This window comes from Pan paniscus, chromosome 13 (assembly GCF_029289425.2).
Source record: "Pan paniscus chromosome 13, NHGRI_mPanPan1-v2.0_pri, whole genome shotgun sequence".
Taxonomy (NCBI): domain Eukaryota; kingdom Metazoa; phylum Chordata; class Mammalia; order Primates; family Hominidae; genus Pan; species Pan paniscus.
The window spans coordinates 15793400-15812988 of NC_073262.2; the positions used below are offsets into that span (position 1 = coordinate 15793400).

The following is a 19589-nucleotide window of genomic DNA, read 5'->3' on the forward strand; positions in this document are numbered from 1 at the left end:
AAGGTCACTGGCTAATCTCTTAGAAGTTTCAGATGTAGTGGGGAAGACAGAAGTCTAATTGAAATGGATTGAGGTGAGAGAACAGGTGGTGTCATGGGGAAAGCCATTCATTCAGCAGCTAGACAGGAATGGGAAATCAGGAGCAAGTTTATTTGCTGGTGAATACAATCCCCTGGAGAGGGAAATCAAGAATGCAAGAGAGAAAGGTCGATTTGTAGGAGTAAAGTCCTTCATAAGTTACAAGGAGGTAAGATCCAGAGTAGAAGTGAAGGGTTGGCCTTAACAAGGAGCAGAGACACTTCCTCCTATAGAAAGAATGGGTCCCAATTCAGAATGCTAGAGAGATGAGAGAGTGCTTGTTTGCTTCTTTTTTTTGTGAATCATGAATCAAGGTCATCAGTAAGAAGGAGAGGGAGGAAAGGGGAGATTAGAAACATACCAGAATAGCTTCAGCCTGGGAGGCAGAGGTTGCAGTGAGCTGAGATCGTGCTCCTGCACTCCAGCCTGGACAGAGGGGGACTCTGTCTCGAAAGAAAGAAAAAAAAAGAAAAGAAAGAAAAAGAAAGAAAATGCCCCAAGTGTACTTTACATCTCGGGTTTATTACACTAATTTGAAAATAACACATGTATACAACACTTTCACTTACCCAATAAACTCTACAGTTTCTCAGGGACCCAAACAAGAGAAAGAATGAAGAGGAGGAGCGCCATCGTAAGTATCAAGAACAATAGTGCGCCAATCAAGATGAAGTTTTGGAAGAATTTTATTTAAAATCCCTAGGGGAGGCCGGGCAGGGTGGCTCATGCCTGTAATCCCAGCACTTTGGGAGGCCGTGGTGGGCAGACCACTTGAGGTCAGGAGTTCGAGACCAGCCTGGCCAACATGGTGAAACCCTGTCTCTACTAAAAAGTACAAAAACTGGTTGGGCGCCGTGGCTCACACCTGTTATCCCAGCACTTTGGGAGGCTGCGGCAGGCAGATCACGAGGTCAGGAGATGGAGACCATCCTGGCTAACACGGTGAAATCCCATCTCTACTGAAAATACAAAAAATTAGCCAGGTGTGGTGGCAGGTGCCTGTAGTCCCAGCTACTCGGGAGGCTGAGGCAGGAGAATTGGGTGAACCCAGGAGGTGGAGCTTGCAGTGAGCCGAGATCGCGCCACTGCACTCCAGCCTGGGTGACAGAGCGAGACTCCGTCTCAAAAAAAAAAAAAAAGTACAAAAATTGGCCGGCCGTGGTGGTGAGCCCCTGTAATCCCAGCTACTCGGGAGGCTGAGACAGCAAAATTGCTGAACCCGGGCGGTGGAGGTTGCAGTGAACTGAGATCGCGCCACTGCAGTCCAGCCTGGGTGACAGAGTGAGACTCTGTCTCAAAAAAAAAAAAAAAATTCCCTAGGGGAATTTAATAATCACATGTTAAAATTGTATTATCTTAGTCTATTTTGTGCTGCTACAAAAAGGCCTGAGACTGGGTGATACAGTTTGGCTGTATCCCCCAAATCTCATCTTGAATTGCAGCTCCCATAATTTCCACATGGGAGTCACCGGTTGGGAGGTAATTGAACCATGGCAGAGAGTCTTTCCCATGTTGCTCTCCTAATAGTGAATAAGTCTCACAAGATCTGATGGTTTTGTAAATGGGAGTTCCCTGGCACAAGCGCTCTCTTGCCTGTCACCACGTAAGACGTCTCTTTGCTTCTCCTTTGCTTTCTGCCATGACTGTGAGGCCTCCCCAGCCACGTGGAACTGTGAGTCTATTAAACCGCTTTCCTTTATAAATTACCCAGTCTCAGATATATCTTTATTAACAGTTTGAGAACAGACTAATACACGAGGTGATTTATTTATTTCTACTTTATTCTTTTAAAATTTAGAGGCAGAGTTCCCAATGTGGCCCAAGCTGGAGTGCAGTGGCTATTCACAGGTGTGATCAGTGTACACTAAATCCTGGAACTCCTGGGCTTCAGAGACTCTTTCCACCTCAGCCTTCTATGTAGCTGGGACTACAGGCACCTGCTACTGTGCCCAGCTCTAAGACTGGGTAATTTATAATAAACAGAAATTGATTGGCTTGTAGTTCTGAAGGCTGGAAAGTCCAATATCAAGGTGCCAGCATTTGGCAAGGGGCTTCTTGCTGTGTTACCATATGGTGGGAGGTGAGAGGGCAAGAGCAGAGGGAGAGAAACAGACAGACAGAGGAGGCCAAACTTGCCCTTTTATAATGGCACCAATCCCACCAGTGAGGATATAGCCCTTGTGACCTAATCGCCTCTTCAAGATTCTACCTCTTAACACTGTTGCGACGGCAATTAAATTTCAACATGAAACAAAAACAAATTTAACAAATAAATTTCAATACGAGTTTTAGAGGGGACAAACATTCAAACCATAGCATTCATTAACGTTAACGTAGCAATCAGGAAAACTCCTAAGTCATGGATGGAAGAAGTTGTCAAAGTCTTATTCAGAGTCATGCATTATAGAATGAACACAGACCCAGTGCAATAATGTCTATTTTAGTGACTTAACCAATGCATTAAATTGCTTATCTAGGCAGGCGTGGTGGCTCAAGCCTGTCAATCCCAGCACTTTGGGAGGCCGAGGCAGGCGGAACACCTGAGGTCAGGAGTTCGAGACCAGCCTGGCCAACATGGTAAAACCCTGTCTCTACTAAAAAAACAAAAATTACCCAGGAGTAGTGGTGCACGCCTGTAGTCCCAGCCACTTGGGAGGCTGAGGCAGGAGAATCGCTTGAATCTGGAAGGCAGAGGTTGCAGTGAGACAAGATTGTTGTTAGAAAAGAGACTAAATAAATAATTAAATGATGTATTTATCATGGCCAAGGCAGACTAGACGTGAAAGGACTTGTAAGATAAAGTCATTATGATTAAATGCAATGAACTACTGTGAATTGCACAAACTACCTGATTGACACCAAGAGTTGATACTCCTGGGAGTATTTTTCAGAAGCTATTAGAAAAAAAATGAAATTTGAGAAGAGCTTTTGGGTCATCAGCATCTATATTTAGAATCTTCACACAATCATAGATCGCAGCACTTTAGCACCAAGAGAAAAATGAAATGGGGTTATCTCCTCTTTTCATTGCTTTTTTCTTTTTCATTGAATACACTAGAAGTTTCTGTGATGAGACAAATCTAAGGCTTAAAAATAGATGTTACTATTTCCACATGGGGCTAAAATATGATCATTTAAAATGTATTAGTATTCATAGTGTAATACAAATGTTTAAAAGCATGGCCAGGCCTGGTGGCTCATGCCTATAATCCTAGCGCTTTGGGAGGCCTAGGCAGGAGGATCTTTTGAGGCCAGAAATTTGAACTCAGCCTAGGCAACATAGCGAGACTCCCATCTCTATAAAAATTAAAAATTAAAAATTTAGTTGGGCATGATGGCATGCACCTGTAATTCTAGCTACTTATGAGGATGAGGTGGGAGGATTACCTGAGCCGAGGAGTTCGAGGTTGCAGGGAGCTATAATCATACTACTGCACTCCAGGCTGGGTAACAGAGTGAGACCCTGTGTCAAAAAAAGAAAAAAAGCAAACATTTACTGAGCACTTAAGTACTAAACATTATTCTTGCTTGCACTTTTTTTTGTTTTGTGTTTGTTTGTTTTTGAGACCAAGTCTTGCCCTGTTGCCCAGGCTGCAGTACAGCAGCATGATCTCGGCTCACTACAACCTCCACCTCCTGGGTTCAAGAAATTCTCCTGCCTCAGCCTCCCAAGTAGCTGGGATTACAGGTGTGTGCCACTATGCCTGGCTAATTTTTGTATTTTTAGTAGAGATGGGGGTTTGCCATGTTGGCCAGGCTGGTCTCAAACTCCTGACCTCAAGTGATCTGCCTGCCTTGGCCTCCCAAAGTGATGGAATTACAGGTGTGAGCCACTGTGCCTGGCCTGCTTGTATGTATTATTTTAAGTAATCTTCAAAACATCTAAAACATCTTTATGCTATTTACTATTACTATCTACATTTTGCAGAACAGGAAACTGTGGTTCATCAAATCCAATATAATAAAAACAGATACTTACAAATATTGCATAACTGTTCTGTGCCAAGTATATTACAGTTGTCCCTCAGTATTCTTTGGGGGATTGGTTTTAGGACTGCTGCAGATCTTTCAGGTCTGACTACAGGCAATTATGAAGGCAAAATCCAGGCATACCCAAGTCTTGCAGTTGGCCCTAGGGAAACTACCTGTATGAAGACTGGCCCTCTGTATCGTAGGTTTCACATTAGAACACTGTATTTTTCGTCCTCTTTTGGTTGTGGATGTGGAACCTGAGGATAAGGAGGGTCGACTATATTTATTGACAAAAACTCGTATATAAGTGGACGAGGATAGTTCAAACCGGTGTTGTTCAAGCTGCACTGTGTTCAGGGGATGCCGAAAGTCTGTTTGGAGGGTCAAAAAAGTTTCACAAAAGAGGTGTCAACTGAGCTGGATCTTTAAGGATAATAGCCAATGGGAGAAAGAAAGATAAAATAACTGGAGGCCGGGCGCAGTGGCTCACGCCTGTCATCCCAGCCCTTTGGGAGGCCGAGGCGGGTGGATCATGAGGTCAGGAGATTGAGACCATCCTGGCTAACACGGTGAAACCCCGTCTCTACTAAAAATACAAAAAAATTAGCTGGGTGTGGTGGTGCTCACCTGTGGTTCCAGCTACTCAGGAGGCTGAGGCAGGAGAATCACTTGAACCTGGGAGGCGGAGGTTGCAGTGAGCCGAGATCATGCCACTGCACTCCAGCCTGAGTGACAGAGCGAGACTCCTTCTCAAAAACCAAACAAAACAAAACAAAAACAACTGGAAAAGTATACAGCTGGGACAAGGTCCTGGTGTCACAGGAAACTGAGCATTGACTGCAACCTGAGCAGAAAATATGAAGTTAGGGAGTGGTGGGAAGTGAGGCTGAAGATGTAATGAGAGGCCGACTGTGACGGTCATATATGAAGCTGTCAAGGTTGGGATGAATCCTGCAGTGCCACACTGCGTCAGAGACATACGCACTGAGCGACAGGATCAGCTTTGGAGCAAAAGGGATGAGCTTTACAAAAAAGGTATCGTTCATGAACGTAAGCAGAGAAGCCACATTTATGATATGTTTCTGAGCGAATGTATTAAGCTTTGAAATTTAATGACATAAAACCTGGATTTGTCACAACATATCTGCGTTATGAATTGATGCTGGCAATTACCAGATAGTATCACTGGAAGGTTTTCAACTAATAGACAACTACATCACAGCTGCCACCTGCTTGACAGCAATTACAGAATGCCATCCCAATATAAGATGCAATCTGATTTTAGATATGTTAAGATGTAAGGAGGGAAACATGTTTAGAATTAATGAAATGGGGGGGCACTGTATTAAAAATATATCCAAAAAGGCCGGGCACGGTGGCTCACGCCTGTAATCCCAGCACTTTGGGAGGCCAGGGCGGGTGGATCACAAGGTCAGAAGTTCAAGACCAGCCTGGCCAAGATGGTGAAACCCTGTCTCTACTAAAAATACAAAAATTAGCCAGGCATGGTGGCAGGCACCTGTAATCCCAGCTACTCTGGAGGCTGAGGCAGAGAATTGCTTGAACTCAGCAGGCAGAGGTTGCAGTGAGCCAAGACCGTGCCACTGCACTCCAGCCTGGGCGATAGAGCAAGACTCCGTCTCAAAAAAAAAAAATATATATATATATATATATCTCTCCAAAAATCCAACCAGCTCTCCCTACTTCCAGTCTCATCTCTCTGGTCCAAACCAACATCATCTCTTTCCTGGATTATTACAGTAGTCTCCTAGCAGGTCTCCCTGCTTCTGTCCTTAACATCCTCTCCTCTTCTCTCCCAAATCTATTCTCAGGAGGGCATCTAGAGTCAGAGCATGTTATTTCTGCAAAGTCCTCAGTGGCTTCCCGTCTCACCCAGAGAAAAATTTCATGTTCTTGCAGTGGCTACAGGGCCCTGCAAGACCTGGTGCCTCATTAGCTCTCTGTCTCCATCACCCCTGCCCCTCTCCCTTTGCTTGCTCCACTCTAGACAAACGGACTTCCACCTCCTGAAATTTTTACCTCTTGTACCCTCTGATTGACCTGCTCTTCTCTTGGGTAGCTGCGAGTCTCAATTTCTGAAGTGTTTCACCAAATGCCGCCTTTACAATGAAGCCTCGTTTGCCTGCCTTTGACTCAAATTGCTATCACACTTGTACTCCGTAACTCTCATTTACTCCCTGTCTGCCTTCCCAGCTTGCTTGCTTATTTATTTGTTTACCTTTTTTGTCAGCACTTACCACTAATATAGCATATATTTGGCTTGAATATTTATTATCTAGAATGTTAGTGAGGAGTCTGGCTTTTGCTTAAGCCAAATGTGTGATCTTTCAGACCTGACTACAGGCAATTACGAAGGCCTTACCTGGCAGACCTCACACAGAAAGCTGCTGCTCTCTGAGAGACATTTGGTGCACAGCCAGTGGGTCACGGTCTCTGAAGGAAGTTGCAGTCAAGGACTCAGGCTCTCCTGGTCAGTCAGGCTTTTCCTATGTTTACATTCCTGGCCCCAGAGTCTTCATTGCTAGTCTCTAGCAGACCTTGGGTAGACGTCCTTTTCAGATGCCTTTGCCAAGACCTCCTTATGCGGGGAGGAGGGAGACCTTGATGATACATTTCCCTACTCTGACTCATCACCCAGGACTTTTCCACTCCAAGCTCTCGCCGCTGCCCTCCTGCTTCAGGGTCCATAAAACTGCTTTAAGCTCTTGCTTTTACCATTGCAGTGAGTGATTAAAGGCTGGGTTCTTTTATATTCGGCTTGTTGCTATAACCGGCTACTCTGACAGCTCTCTCTCTCCCAGCTCAGCTGAGCTCCTGACAATTCACTTCACAAGGGTCAGGTTTGCTCTTTGTTTTCACTGCTGTATCTCCAGCACCTGGAAAAATATCTGGCACATATCAGGTGTTCAGCAATTTTTTGAATGAATTAGTAAGTGTCTGTTCAATTAATATAATTAATTAATTCTTGGAATAGATGCCTTGTTTTAAAATTTTATTACATACTGTTAAACCGACGTATTATACATAATATGAAAGGAGTTATTACAATAGATTAAAGTTTCAAACAATTCTGATATTTTCATTGCCCATGCCTTAGCTTGGGCTGCTTATACCAAAGTCCCATAAACTGGTGGCTTATAAACAGGAGGCATTTCTTAGAGTTCTGCAGGTTGCCAGTTTGAGATCAGGGTCCCAGCATGGTTGGGTTCTGGTGCGGACCCTCTTCTGGGTTGCAGGTGACTACTGTCTTGTTGTGTCCTCACATGGCAGAAATAGGACAAGCTAGCTTTCTGGAGTCTCTTTTATAAGGTCATTAATCCCTCCACGAGGGCTCTACCCTCATGACCTAATTACCTCCCAAAAGCCCCATTTTCTATAACATTGGGGGTTAGGATTTCAACCTATGAGTTTTTTGAGGGGGATTGGTGAGGGGCCAAAAACATTCAGCTCCATTGCAGCTCACAACTTTGTTTCTTCTTCCAGCCATATAATTACAGCTAAAAGGGCCATGTTTTCTAAACCGGAAAAAAACAAAAAAACAAAAACAGAATAGATACAATTTCGTTTGGTGTAGCCAACAGGAAGAAGCCTTGTGAATTAATATTCAAAAGAAGGGGGGCCAGGTGCAGTGGCTCACAACTGTAATCCCAGCACTTCGGGAAGCGGAGGCGGGTGGATCACCTGGGGTCAGGAGTTCAAGACCAGCCTGGCCAACATGATGAAACCTCATTTCTACTAAAAACACAAAAATTAGCCAGGTATGGTGGTGCACGCCTGTAATCCCAGCTACTCGGAGGTTGAGGCAGAAGAATGATTTCAGCCCAGGAAGCAGGGGTTTCAGTGAGCCAAGACTGTGCCACTGCACTCCAGCGTGGGTGACAGAGCGAGACTCAGTCTCAAAAGTAAAAAAAAAGAGAGAGAGAGAAGGGGTAAGATCCTGGATCTTAGGTCCTAGAGTTCCATTTGTCACTAGGTTGTCATTTGAAGGATCTATACTAACAGAAACAAAATCCAGTGTGCAAGTGGCTTTTCTTTAAGGGTTTCAAAATATCAATGGAGAAACGGAAAGCAAACTACAGAAAAATTTCTGGGGAAACTAGAGACATTTGTAATATTGTAAGCTTTCAACCCATGATTATCATTGTTACAGTTCAAGAGTTGCATGTATTGGGAATGCACTCTTGCACTGTGTATGTAAGAGCAAGGAAACAAATACTGACAGACTCAAGAGCCTTTCATTTCTTCCAAGAATTTCCTGGGCTGCCCTAAAGCTCAGACTGTCCTAGCCCAGAGGAATTCAGTCCCAGGAGAAGTTCTTAAAGGACACTATAAAGTGAAGGACTCCTGGATTGATGCGCCCTAATGAAGCCTTTGTGTATTATTGGTGCATCATTCCCACAAGTGCCCTCCACAAGTCCCCTCCCTCTAAACGCAGCTTCTTCCTACCTTACCTTTCCTCGCGTTGGAGCGGCATGGTAAGGGATTGTCTGACAAGACCTGTGGTAGTCTGCAGTCTGGGTGAGTGAGAAAGAAACAGGATCGACAATGGCCATACCTGGGTGTGGTGACTCATGCCTGTAATCCCAGCCTGTAATCCTCGGCCTTTGGGAGGACGAGGCGGGCAGATTACCTGAGGTCAGGAGTTCGAGACCAGCCTGGCCAACGTGGTGAAACCCCCATCTCTACTAAAAATACAAAAAAATTAGCCGGGCGTGGTGGCAGGTGCCTGTAATCCCAGCTACTTGGGAGGCTGAGGCAGGACAATAGCTTGAACCCAGGAGGCAGAGGTTGCAGTGAACCAAGATCATGCCACTGCACTCTAGCCTGGGCAACAGAGTGAGACTCCGTCTCAAAAAAAAAAAAAGAAGAAATAGGCAATGGCCACAATACCCCTGCATCCCTTCTCTCCCTTGAAATGTGGCCCAGTCCTTTTACGCCACCTCTAGTCCCCTAAAGCTTTTCCCGATAAGACTCATCCATCACTCACTATTCCAGGACATTTCCTATTTCCTCCCCACACATCTGAACATTTTTTTTTTTTTTTTTTTTGAGGCGGAATCTCGCTCTGTGGCCAGGCTGGAGTGCAGTGGCCTGATCTCGGCTCACTGTACCCTCCACCTCTCGGGTTCCAGTGATTATCTTGCCTCAGCCTCCCGAGTAGATGGGACTACAGGCACGTGCCACCACATCCAGCTAATTTTTGTATTTTCAGTAGAGACAGGGTTTCACCATGTTGGCCAGGATGGTCTTGATCTCTTGACCTCATGATCTGCCTGCCTCCCAAAGTGCTGGGATTACAGGTGTGAGCCACTGTGCCCCGCTTGAACTTGTTTACTCAGTATTCCATAATGTTTTCTTTCTTTCTTTCTTTCTTTCTTTCTTTCTTTCTTTCTTTCTTTCTTTCTTTCTTCTTTCTTTCTTTCTTGAGACTGAATTTCGCTCTTGTTGCCCAGGCTGGAGTGCAATAGTGCGATCTCAGCTCACTGCAACCTCCACCTCCTGGGTTCAAGAGATTCTCCTGCCTCAGCCTCCCAAGTAGCTGGGATTATAGGCGCCCGCCACCATGCCTGGCTAATTTTGTATTTTTAGTAGAGACAAGGTTTCACCATGTTGGTCAGGCTGGTCTTGAACTCCTGACCTCAGGTGATCCACCCACCTCGGCTTCCCAAAGTGCTGGGATTACAGGCGTGAGCTATCACACCCGGCCCTCATAATGTTTTCTACTAAGCCAATAAACTAAATCATAGGAAGTGATTGAACAAAAATGGCTTAAAGCACTGCCTCCTCCAGGGCACTCAGTGGTCTGTATTCCTACCAGCTTCAAATGTAGCCAATTAAAATTGCAATGGTGGACAATAGGCTTCTCCTGCTTTCTCTTATCCTGTCTGTAGCTGACCTCATCTGCCCCCTCTTGCTGACTTGCCACTGGAGGAATAATTGTACTACATGCTCGGACTGACCCATGAGTGAAGGACCAAGGGCCAGGTTGACTGGCATCTTACCTGTTCTGCAGGAACTCAAAATCCAACCTATTACAAAAGTTGAGTGGAGTTGCTGGGTGAAGCATTCTGGATCTGTTTATCACCTCACTGCACAATACTTGGACCTGAGATAAGTCCCATGACAATTGTGCTGTCATCAGAAGATTAATTTATCTCAAACATGTCAGAAAAGGGGTTGCTCAGGTGACCTAAAAGTTCATCCGCTCTACAGCTGGAAACTTCACCTTATGTGAGGTGGGATTTTGTTTGATTTTATTTAGCTATAAGGAAGACAGCTTGAATACACATTTCTCCAAAAAAGACATACAAGTGGTCAGCAAGCATGTAAAAGGATGCTCAACATCAGTGGTCATCAGGGAAATGCAACTCAAAACCACAATGGGGCACCACTGCAAACCAATAGGATTTCTAAAATTGAAAAAAAAAAAAAACTGGGAAAATAGTCCCAAGTCCCTCTGGGGAATCCCCACAGTGCCAGGCAAATTGAGATGATTGCTCACCCGAGGGCCACGGAGAAAGCAAATGGACCGTGGAGAGCTGCTGTTTGTATTGATTCCTGTAACCAAAAGGCCACGGCGGGCAGAAGTGATTACAATCTCTTCTGCCATAGGAAATAGATTTCTATGTCTTCCCCTGGTGTCCTGGGGCTCAGTGCTGCCTTTACCCACCTTGGAAGAGTTACCAGAGTCCAGAAACAATTCATGACAATAAATCATAATTCAGGTTTAAAAGCACCAGAACACACATCCCACTGGTGAAATTCTGTCTCACCCAAATATTAGCACCATGCTGGAAATTTACAGCAAAATTTAGAGTATATCGTACTGAAGACAAGCCAGGAAGAAAAAGAAAAAGAAAAAATATATAATATAAATAGAATTCCTGCCAACAAGCAGAGATTAAATAAATCATAAATTCTAACCTGAAATTAAAACTATTGATAAAAAGTGTTCACGAGAGATGAAGACTATCAAGATTCTATGTGCTTCCCTGGCTAAAAAATTTCCTAGAATCTTAATCACAGCTCTCTGAAACATCCATTTAATAAAATTTATAAATATACCCAACCTCAAATCCGATCTATCAGAATAAGCAATATAATATTAAAGGATTGCCATTTTATCCATCAAAACTAAATTACTTGTGTTCCACAGGGAAGATATAACATCCATTTATAATCAGCTACCAATGCTTCTGAAAATACATATTTTCTTTTACAATGAGATACATTAATGTTTTGAGTTTGGGGAACCCCAGAAACAATGGCCATCAGAAAGTAGGTCCAAGCCCAGGCGATATAGGGAGACCCCATCTCAACAAAAAATTCAATAATTAGCCAGGCATGGTGGTGCATGCCTGTAGTCCCAGCTACTCAGGAGGCTGAGGTGGGGCCCAGGAGGTCAAGGCTGCAGTGACCTGTAATAGTGTCACTACACTCTAGCCTGGGTGACAGAGTGAGACCCAGCCCCTCCCCACCCTCACTTCCCCCAGAAAAGAAAAAGGAAAAGAAAATTCCTTCTCCAGGAATTTTATTCAGGCTCCTACATTCTATCCAAGAAACTATAAAGGAAGTGAACAAATAGTAGCAGCAAAGCTTTATGCAAAAGAAGTTACATCTCAATAGCAATAGCAATGATGTGGGCCTACCCTGACAGTTCCTTAGCTTCTGTGTAGCTCATCCAAGTGAGGTCTTACCATCAGCAGGACCAGACGGTTTTATAAAAATAAACCGATATGAAGACCTTTTCTCCAGGATTCATGCAAAGAAGATAATTACAATTTAAGATGAGCTGCCAAACTCTTCCTCTTCACATGATGAGCTTGTGGTTTCTTAGCTGTTGCACATAAAAAAGACATTTGACCAAAAATGACTCAATTTGTTATATAGCCTATAAATTTTTTTAAAAGACACCCCTTTTCTTCCTGCCTTCCTATCTATCTTTATCTATCTATCTACCATCTATCTATCTATCTATCTATCTATCTATCTATCTATCTATCTATCTATGTATCCTGACTTTCTACAAGAGAGAGAAAAATAGAGAGAGCGAGACAGTTTTACAATTGGCAGATGCCAAAGGCATTTTATGGCTTTGGAAGTCAAACACATTTGTTACTCAATTGATAGATTCCACGTGACAATCATAGGATGAGTTGGTTGTTTTTTCCAAGGAGTCACTACATCATGCTTCTCCTCTTGCTTAAAACTGCTCAGCGTCAGTGGTGTCCCGTTCCTCAGCAATACACTTCTTTGTCATTAACTTAAAGCCAAATTCCATACTACTTCTATAATGAAACCTAAAAGAAAATCTTGGATTTCAGTGCATCCTGTTAAACTTCATTTGGTAAATGAAGGAGGCAGCTGCTGAGGAAAGCAGACGAGAAGAGGATGTGGGCTTCTATCATCTGCTACCACAACACCGAGGCTGGTACGCCTGTCAGGCCCAGGGCCCTCTTTCATTAAGCCAAAATAATAGGACTGCCTCTTTCCCTCTCACGTCCCTCTATTCAGGTTGTCTTTTAAGGACTTTTCCCCCTTCAGATTTGTTCTTAGAGATCAGATAAAGCTTTCTTTTTTTTTTTTTTTTTTTGGGCGGGGATGGAATCTCGCTCTGTTGCCCAGACTGGAGTGCAGTGGTGCAGTCTTAGCTCATTGTAACCTCTGCTTCCCATGTTGAAGCAATTCTCATAGCTCACCCCCCAAATAGCTGGGATTACAGGGGTGCACCACCGTGCCCAGATAATTTTTGTATTTTTAGTAGAGACAGGGTTTCACCATGTTGGCCAGACTGGTCTTGAACTCCTGACCTCAGGTGATCTACCTGCTTTGGCCTCCCAAAGTGCTGGGATTACAGGCGTGAACCACTGCACCTGGCCAGATAAAGCTATTATTACCCAGATATAGTTTTATTTGATCCAGCTTCTCACAGCTTCAGAAACAGTACAGGATCCTGCTTTCCTTGAAAATAGATGGCTTTGAACCATCCACGTCCTAGGATAGATGTCACACTACATAATTGTAGTAACTACAAATTCAAAAATAGTTTAAGGTGCAAGAAGGCCTTGCGTGTTCCTCCCACCTTACTTTGGGCTCAAATGGATCAACTTTCCATTGTTTCAACTGTGAGTTTTTCAATGCAGGGAAAGAAGTTCCTCTCCTCAGGAAGGGAAAGTGTGGGAATACTTCCGGGGAGGAGTGGCGTGTCTCGTTGAAGAGTAGGGAGAAGGAACGGAGCGTGCTCAGCTGAGTCCCTTTGCTGTATTCTGTTTCTCTGTCCTGCCTCTCCTCAAGAACCCCTCCTTCTGAATCTCCATGAAGTAATACGCTTTTTATATCAGGATCTGGCCCTACAGTGGAGAGACCTAAAGTTTGGGATGGGTTGGATCAATTTAGAGGGAAGTTATTAGGGAACCCGATTTTGTCTAATGTCTATGCTTTATTCTCCAAACTAGCCCTTTCAGTAATAGAACTGGGCTTTCTTTTTTCTCCAAGCTGCCTGATTTTTCTGTTCACTTCCGAAGTGGCTTTTAAGTCAAAGGATTGATAGGAAATTATTACTTCTATAGAAACAAAGAATCCCCAAATCCTAATGGCTAAAACAACAAAGATTTATTTCTCACTCCTGATACATGTTCACTGGGGGTCTGATCATGTGTTTGACTGTGCATTGCCACACAGTGGGAGTTTAAAGTTCTTTTTTTTGTTTTGTTTTTTTGAGACACATTCTCACTCTGTTTCCCAGGCTGGAGTGCAGTGGCACGATCTTGGCTCACTGCAACCTCTGCCTCCCAGGTTCAAGCGATTCTCCTGCCTCAGCCTCCTGAGTCGCTGGGATTACAGGCGCCCACCACCATGCCTGGCTAATTTTTGTATTTTTGTAGAGATGGGGTTTCACCATGTTGGCTAGGCTGGTCTTGAACTCCTGACCTCAGGTGATCCACCAGCCTCAGCCTCCCAAAGTGCTGGGATTATAGGCATGCACCACCACGCCTGGTCCTTTTTTTTTTTTTTTTTTTTAAGAGTTCTTAAAGACCAATTTCAAGTATTAGCACCACTGAGTAAGACTTTATTAGAAAATAGAACTAGAAACAATTTTCAGATTTGAATCCTGGGATGTAATTACAAGGACTGTGCCAGAGTAGTGTTTTTAAACTCAATGCTTTCTATCAGGGAACCACATTTATAATAAACAGCAAAAAGAATTATCATCCACAACTGAATAGGCCTTTTCACATCCCCCAGATCTGCTGAGAATTATTTTTGGGAATACTTAATTCAGAGCTTTTCTTTCAGGGTGTTGGCACTTTCCCTTTTTGGATATGAGTTATACAAGACTAACCTCTATTATTTCTGGATTACATGTCAGTGATGGAAAATGAATTGAGTGCTTTGAGGGGGAAAGAAATCATTACCAGAAAGATGAATAGACCGATTGTACTGGATTACTAAAAGTCGGGGCTCTGGAAAGATCTTTGGTTTGATTTTCCGGGAAACGTATCTTCTTGGATACTCTTCAGAGTAGTGATAAATTCCTCCAGCAGCAGGTGGGAGGTAGGCCTATTCATACCACACTTTCTCCTGGCCCTGGGCTTCCTAGGCTGACTTCAAAGAGAGGCCTTTTCTTTGGTATGTGGTGTTTAAAGCAAAAAACTGCTTTGAACGCTCAGATTTCAGGCATTTGGGAGACAGTCAATAGCCAGCCAGATTTACATGTTTATCACTTTTGCCATAGGATGCAGAAAATTTTTTTTCCCTCACTCAGTGAACAATGGTATTTATCTGTTCCATAGGTATATACTATGTGCCAGGTAGTACTGTGTACTGATGATACAACAATGATCAAGTCTGATACAGTTCTTACCTAACAGATCTCTCAGTTATGGAGGAGGGAGGTGGATCTAGACAGGTAAACAGCTTACAATTCAGGGTGAGAAATACCATGATGAGGACATACCAGATGCTGTGGGAATCATACAGATAACAGAAAACCAAACACCACATGTTCTCACTCATAAATGGGAGTTGAACAATGAGAACACATGGACATAGGGAGAGAAACACCACATAGCAGGGCCTAATGGTGGGTGGGGGGCTAGGGGAGGGACAGCATTAGGATACCTAATGTAGATGATGGGTTGATGAGTTCAGCAAACCACCATGGCATGTGTATACCTGTGTAACAAACCTGCACGTTCTGCACATGTATCCCAGAACTTGAAGTATAATAAAAGGAAAAAAAAGAAAAGAAAAGAAAAGGAGATCAGAGAAGACTTTCTTAAAGAAATGACTTGTAATTTTGATCTCAGGGATGGTAAGTCATAACTAGAGGAAGAGAGGGTGAGCAAAGGCCCTGAGAGTGGAGAGAGCATGCCATATTTGAAGGACTGAGGGTAGAAAGTATGTGTGTAGGTGAAGGGAAAAGACACATTTTTTAGGGAATTGTTGAATAGGAAAGGAATACGGTGTGAAGTTAAAGGTGTAAGCAAGTGCAAGGTCCTGGAATGTCTAGAAACACCTGTTAGGACTTGTGGCCTCTATCCTCAGGGAAAGTCACTGAATGGTTTTTAGCAGATAGGATGCATAATTGAATGTATGTTTCTGGAGACCACTTTGATTGTTTGATTGCAAATGGATTAGAAGAGACAAAGTCTGGAGACGGGAGTTGGAAAGACCAACGAGGCATCCAGGTGAGAGATGGTGGTAGCCTGAGATTATGTATTGGTGGTGGAAGGCAAAGACTGGGTGGATTTGAGAAAAGCTTAAAGGTAGAATTGACAAGACTTGGTGACAGACGTGATATGGATAGTTTAGGAAAGGGAGGAATCTAGCATAATACTGAAAAGGCTCAAGGTTCTGGGTTGGCAGTGAGATCATTTAGTGAGGCAGGAAACCCAGGAGAAAGAGCAGTCTTGGAGGTTAAGATCATGAATTCAGTTTGGGGCATGTTGATTTGAGGTATTTAGTAGATACTGTTGATGACCCATTCATATCCCCTTGACCAACCATTGAAGCGAGAGGCAAAATTGCCCAGTGGCTGAAACAACAGGCTATGGATACAGTCAATGCATGTTATAAACCCTAGTTCTTTCAATTAACTAGCTGTGGGTCATGGTACAACTTCTCTTATCTGTTTCCTCCTCTCTAAATTGCAGACAGTCACTATGTCATGGGGTTGCTATACATATTAAATACCTGTAACTTATAATATAATTTCCCATGTAAACTCCATCATCAAGCAACATCTGAACTCTGCATGGGGGAAGGCTCTTCTCTCCTTGTCCACTAAGCACTTGATATTTGTGTTTGCAATTATATTACAGGTATTTTCATATCAGTATTGTCTTTATTGACATAAGCCCTCAGCAGTAGTGTATTAGTTTCCTACTGCTGCTGCAACAAATTAGCGCAAACTTGTTGACATAAACCAACACAAATTTATTACCCTGTAGTTCTGGAGGTCAGAAGTTTGAACTGGGTCTCGTGGAGCTAAAATCAAGGTGTTGGCAGGACTACATTCCTTCTGGAGGCTCTGGGGGAGAATCTGTGTTTTTTGCCTTTTTCTATTCCAATTTCTGCATTCCTTAGCTTGTGGCTCTTTTCCTCCATCTTCAAAGACAGCAGGTAGCATCTTCAAATCTCTTTCTGCCTCACTCTTTGGGCTCCCTCTTCTACTAAAAGGATCCTTGTGATTACACTGGGCCCATGCAGATAATCCAGGATAATCTCCTTATCTTAAAGTCAGCTCATTAGGAACCTTAATTCCAAGTGCAACCTTAATTCCTCCTCGCTACGTGTGTTAGTCCATTTGCATTGCTATAAAGGAATACCTGAGACTGGTTAATTTATAAAGAAAAGAGGTTTATTTGGGCTCTGCAGGTTGTACAGGAAGCATGGTGTAGGCATTGGTTTCTGGTGAGGGCCTCAGGAAGCTTCCAATCATGGCAGAAGGTAAAGGGGTGCAGGAGTGTCACATGGCAAGACAGAGAGGGAGCAAGAGAGGAAGGGGAGGTGCCAGGCTCTTTTAAACAACCAGCTCTCACAGAAACTACCAGAATGAGAGCTCACTCATTACCATGGGGTGGGTACCAAACCATTCATAAGGAATCAGCCCCTATAATTCAAACATCTTCCACCAGACCCCACCTCCAACACTGGGGATCACATTTCAATATGAGATTTGGAGAGGACAGGCATCCAAACTACATCACTATGCAACATAACATATTCATAGGCTCTGGGGACTTATGGATTCTTTTTTATTCATAGCTCCATTTTTCATACTGTCTTATCATTGCGTTGTGTCAAACTCTTCTAGGACTAACATTTCCAAATCTTGTGATATTCTTGTACATGATACATGTTGTGCAATAAAAATATATCTGGCCTGAAAGCAATAGTGATGATTTTTATTTTATTATTCATAATTTATATAAGAAACACAAAACTCAAACTTTCAAGTGATATACTAAATATGTGGTAGAAAATAAATATCCATAGGACATTTTCCCCAGTCTTCCTAACAGTGACAAGATAGCAGCTGGAAGATTATGAGAAAGCAATAAATATTAAACACCAATGGAAACAGTGGCTGCCTAAAGGCACCCAGAGCACACAGTCGATCTTTACTAATGATTCTTCCCCAGACCTAAAGTTCTCTATTGGCACTACCCCTATAAAGCTTTAATGACCTCTATTCCACTCTGATCTGGGAAGGGAGAAGTAAGAAAGGGAAGCAGAAATGTAGGTGTCATAAATATGAACAAAGACCCTGGAGTATGAGAAGGGCAGCCTCAACCACCCACCCAACCATCCTCTAGTGCAAGAGGCCAATTCACACAGGGGCCACAGCCCAGGCTGCCAGGCCGACCTGTGCTAAAAGAGGCGTTACCTGAAGGCTGCTGAATGGTCCCAGCTGGCCACAGCCTGAAACACTTCTTAATCTATCTGTCTCTAAGTAGAAAAGTCAAATAAAGTCATTAACATCTCTGCAATAAATAGTTTACAAGACTGATCGGCAGATCAGCAAAGGATCCAAGAGAATGGGACCCCAGCCTAGCAAAGAAGCAGGCAAAGTTCCCCAAAGGTGTGTTGTAGGTAACCCTAGGCAGGGTGAAGGAACCGTGCACCAAAAGCATTTAAATAACTTCCTGGAACCCCCCACATCCTCATTTGCAGATACATAAAATTGGCATTAACGACCTATCACATGAAAATTGCTTCTACTTTCTGAATATGAATTAAGCATCAGACCTGGCGCTAGGTATGTGATAAGTATTATCACTAGTTCACTGGGTTCCTTTCAGCACCTACAATGAACAGAGAGGGCCAATTGCGGTGGCTCACGCCTGTAATCCCAGCACTTTGGGAGGGCAAGGCAGGCGGATCACCTGAGGTCAGCAGTTCAAGACCAGCCTGGCCAAAATGGTGAAACCCCGTCTCTACTAAAAATACAAAAAATTAGCCAGGCATGGTGGTGGGCACCTGTAGTCCCAGCTACTTGGGAGGCTGAGGCATGAGAATCGCTTGAACCCGGGGGGTAGAGGTTGCAGTGAGCTGAGATAGCACCACTGTATTGCAGCCTGGGTGACAAAGTGAGACTCTGTCTCAATAACAACAACAACAACAAAACACACACACACACACACACACACACACACACACACACACAGAGGGATCTGAAGCCAGAGAAGTTCAGTTACTTACCTAAGGGCACACAGCTGATACATTTCAGGGCTGGGATTCAGATTCAAGACTTCTGACTCCAGAGCCCTACCGTTCAACCAGGAAGTACCTTATACAGTCTTTTCCACAGATGGTTTCTTCCTCACTGGGGGAGAGATTCAAATCATCAGCTCATCTTGTCCTACGACAAGTGGCTTTTTCTAGGTTTATTTGGGACAAATGCATAAACTAAAAGCTATGCAAGAATATCAGCAAGGGAAATAATGAATGAGAGCTAGGTATATTGCTCCATTCTGCATCTCCAGAAAGGGTTAACTTTTGGCAATTTAGCTGAAATGTGGGAGAACAGATGTGTAATACTTTATATCAACAAATACTTATTTAGTGACATCGCCAGAAACAAAGATGGCTTCTGGCATTTCACACCTAGCCTTCGGGAAGGCCTGTTAGACTTGATTTTCCTCTCTGCCTTGGAGAGACACGAAGTTGCTAAGCTACCATGGGGAAGGCAACTTCTGCTGTAATTGCTTTCCCAGTTTTGGTGCTGCCCTAGAATCTTTGGTTCTCCACTTTTGCTGAGTCATCTTCACACCGGCACCTAGAACAATGACAACGAACTGTAAAAGCATGTCACTGGGTACGTCATGACCATCCACCAAAGTCTAATTAGCTGGTGCTTTCACATGGGAGAGTACTTACTGTCTATAGCCACTGCGTTCTTGTAAAAATAGGCTAGAATTACTCCCTCGCTCTTTCTGAAGGAAACAGGGAGAGGGTTAGGGTTATTGTGTTGAAAGAGAACAGGACAATCACAGCCACAAAATCAAATCACA

At 43.6% G+C, this 19589-nt stretch overlaps 1 protein-coding gene across 6 annotated transcripts in view; it reads right to left on the bottom strand.

Annotated features, from left to right (window-relative positions):
- The window catches only part of SLC35F5 (solute carrier family 35 member F5), a 116770-nt gene extending 104879 nt beyond the window's left edge, over positions 1 to 11891 (bottom strand). For 2 of the 6 annotated variants that reach the window (XM_063595102.1, XM_063595098.1), the window contains exons 1-2: positions 11721 to 11891; positions 3466 to 3541 (exon numbers count right to left, since the gene is read on the bottom strand). The gene's annotated coding sequence lies outside the window, so the exon portion shown is untranslated. Of the gene's footprint in view, positions 1 to 3465; positions 3542 to 6433 lie in introns of all 6 variants that reach the window. The other 4 variants (XM_063595103.1, XM_063595101.1, XM_063595096.1 and 1 more) reach the window with 3 other exon arrangements.
- Between the last annotated feature and the right edge of the window lie 7698 nt (positions 11892 to 19589).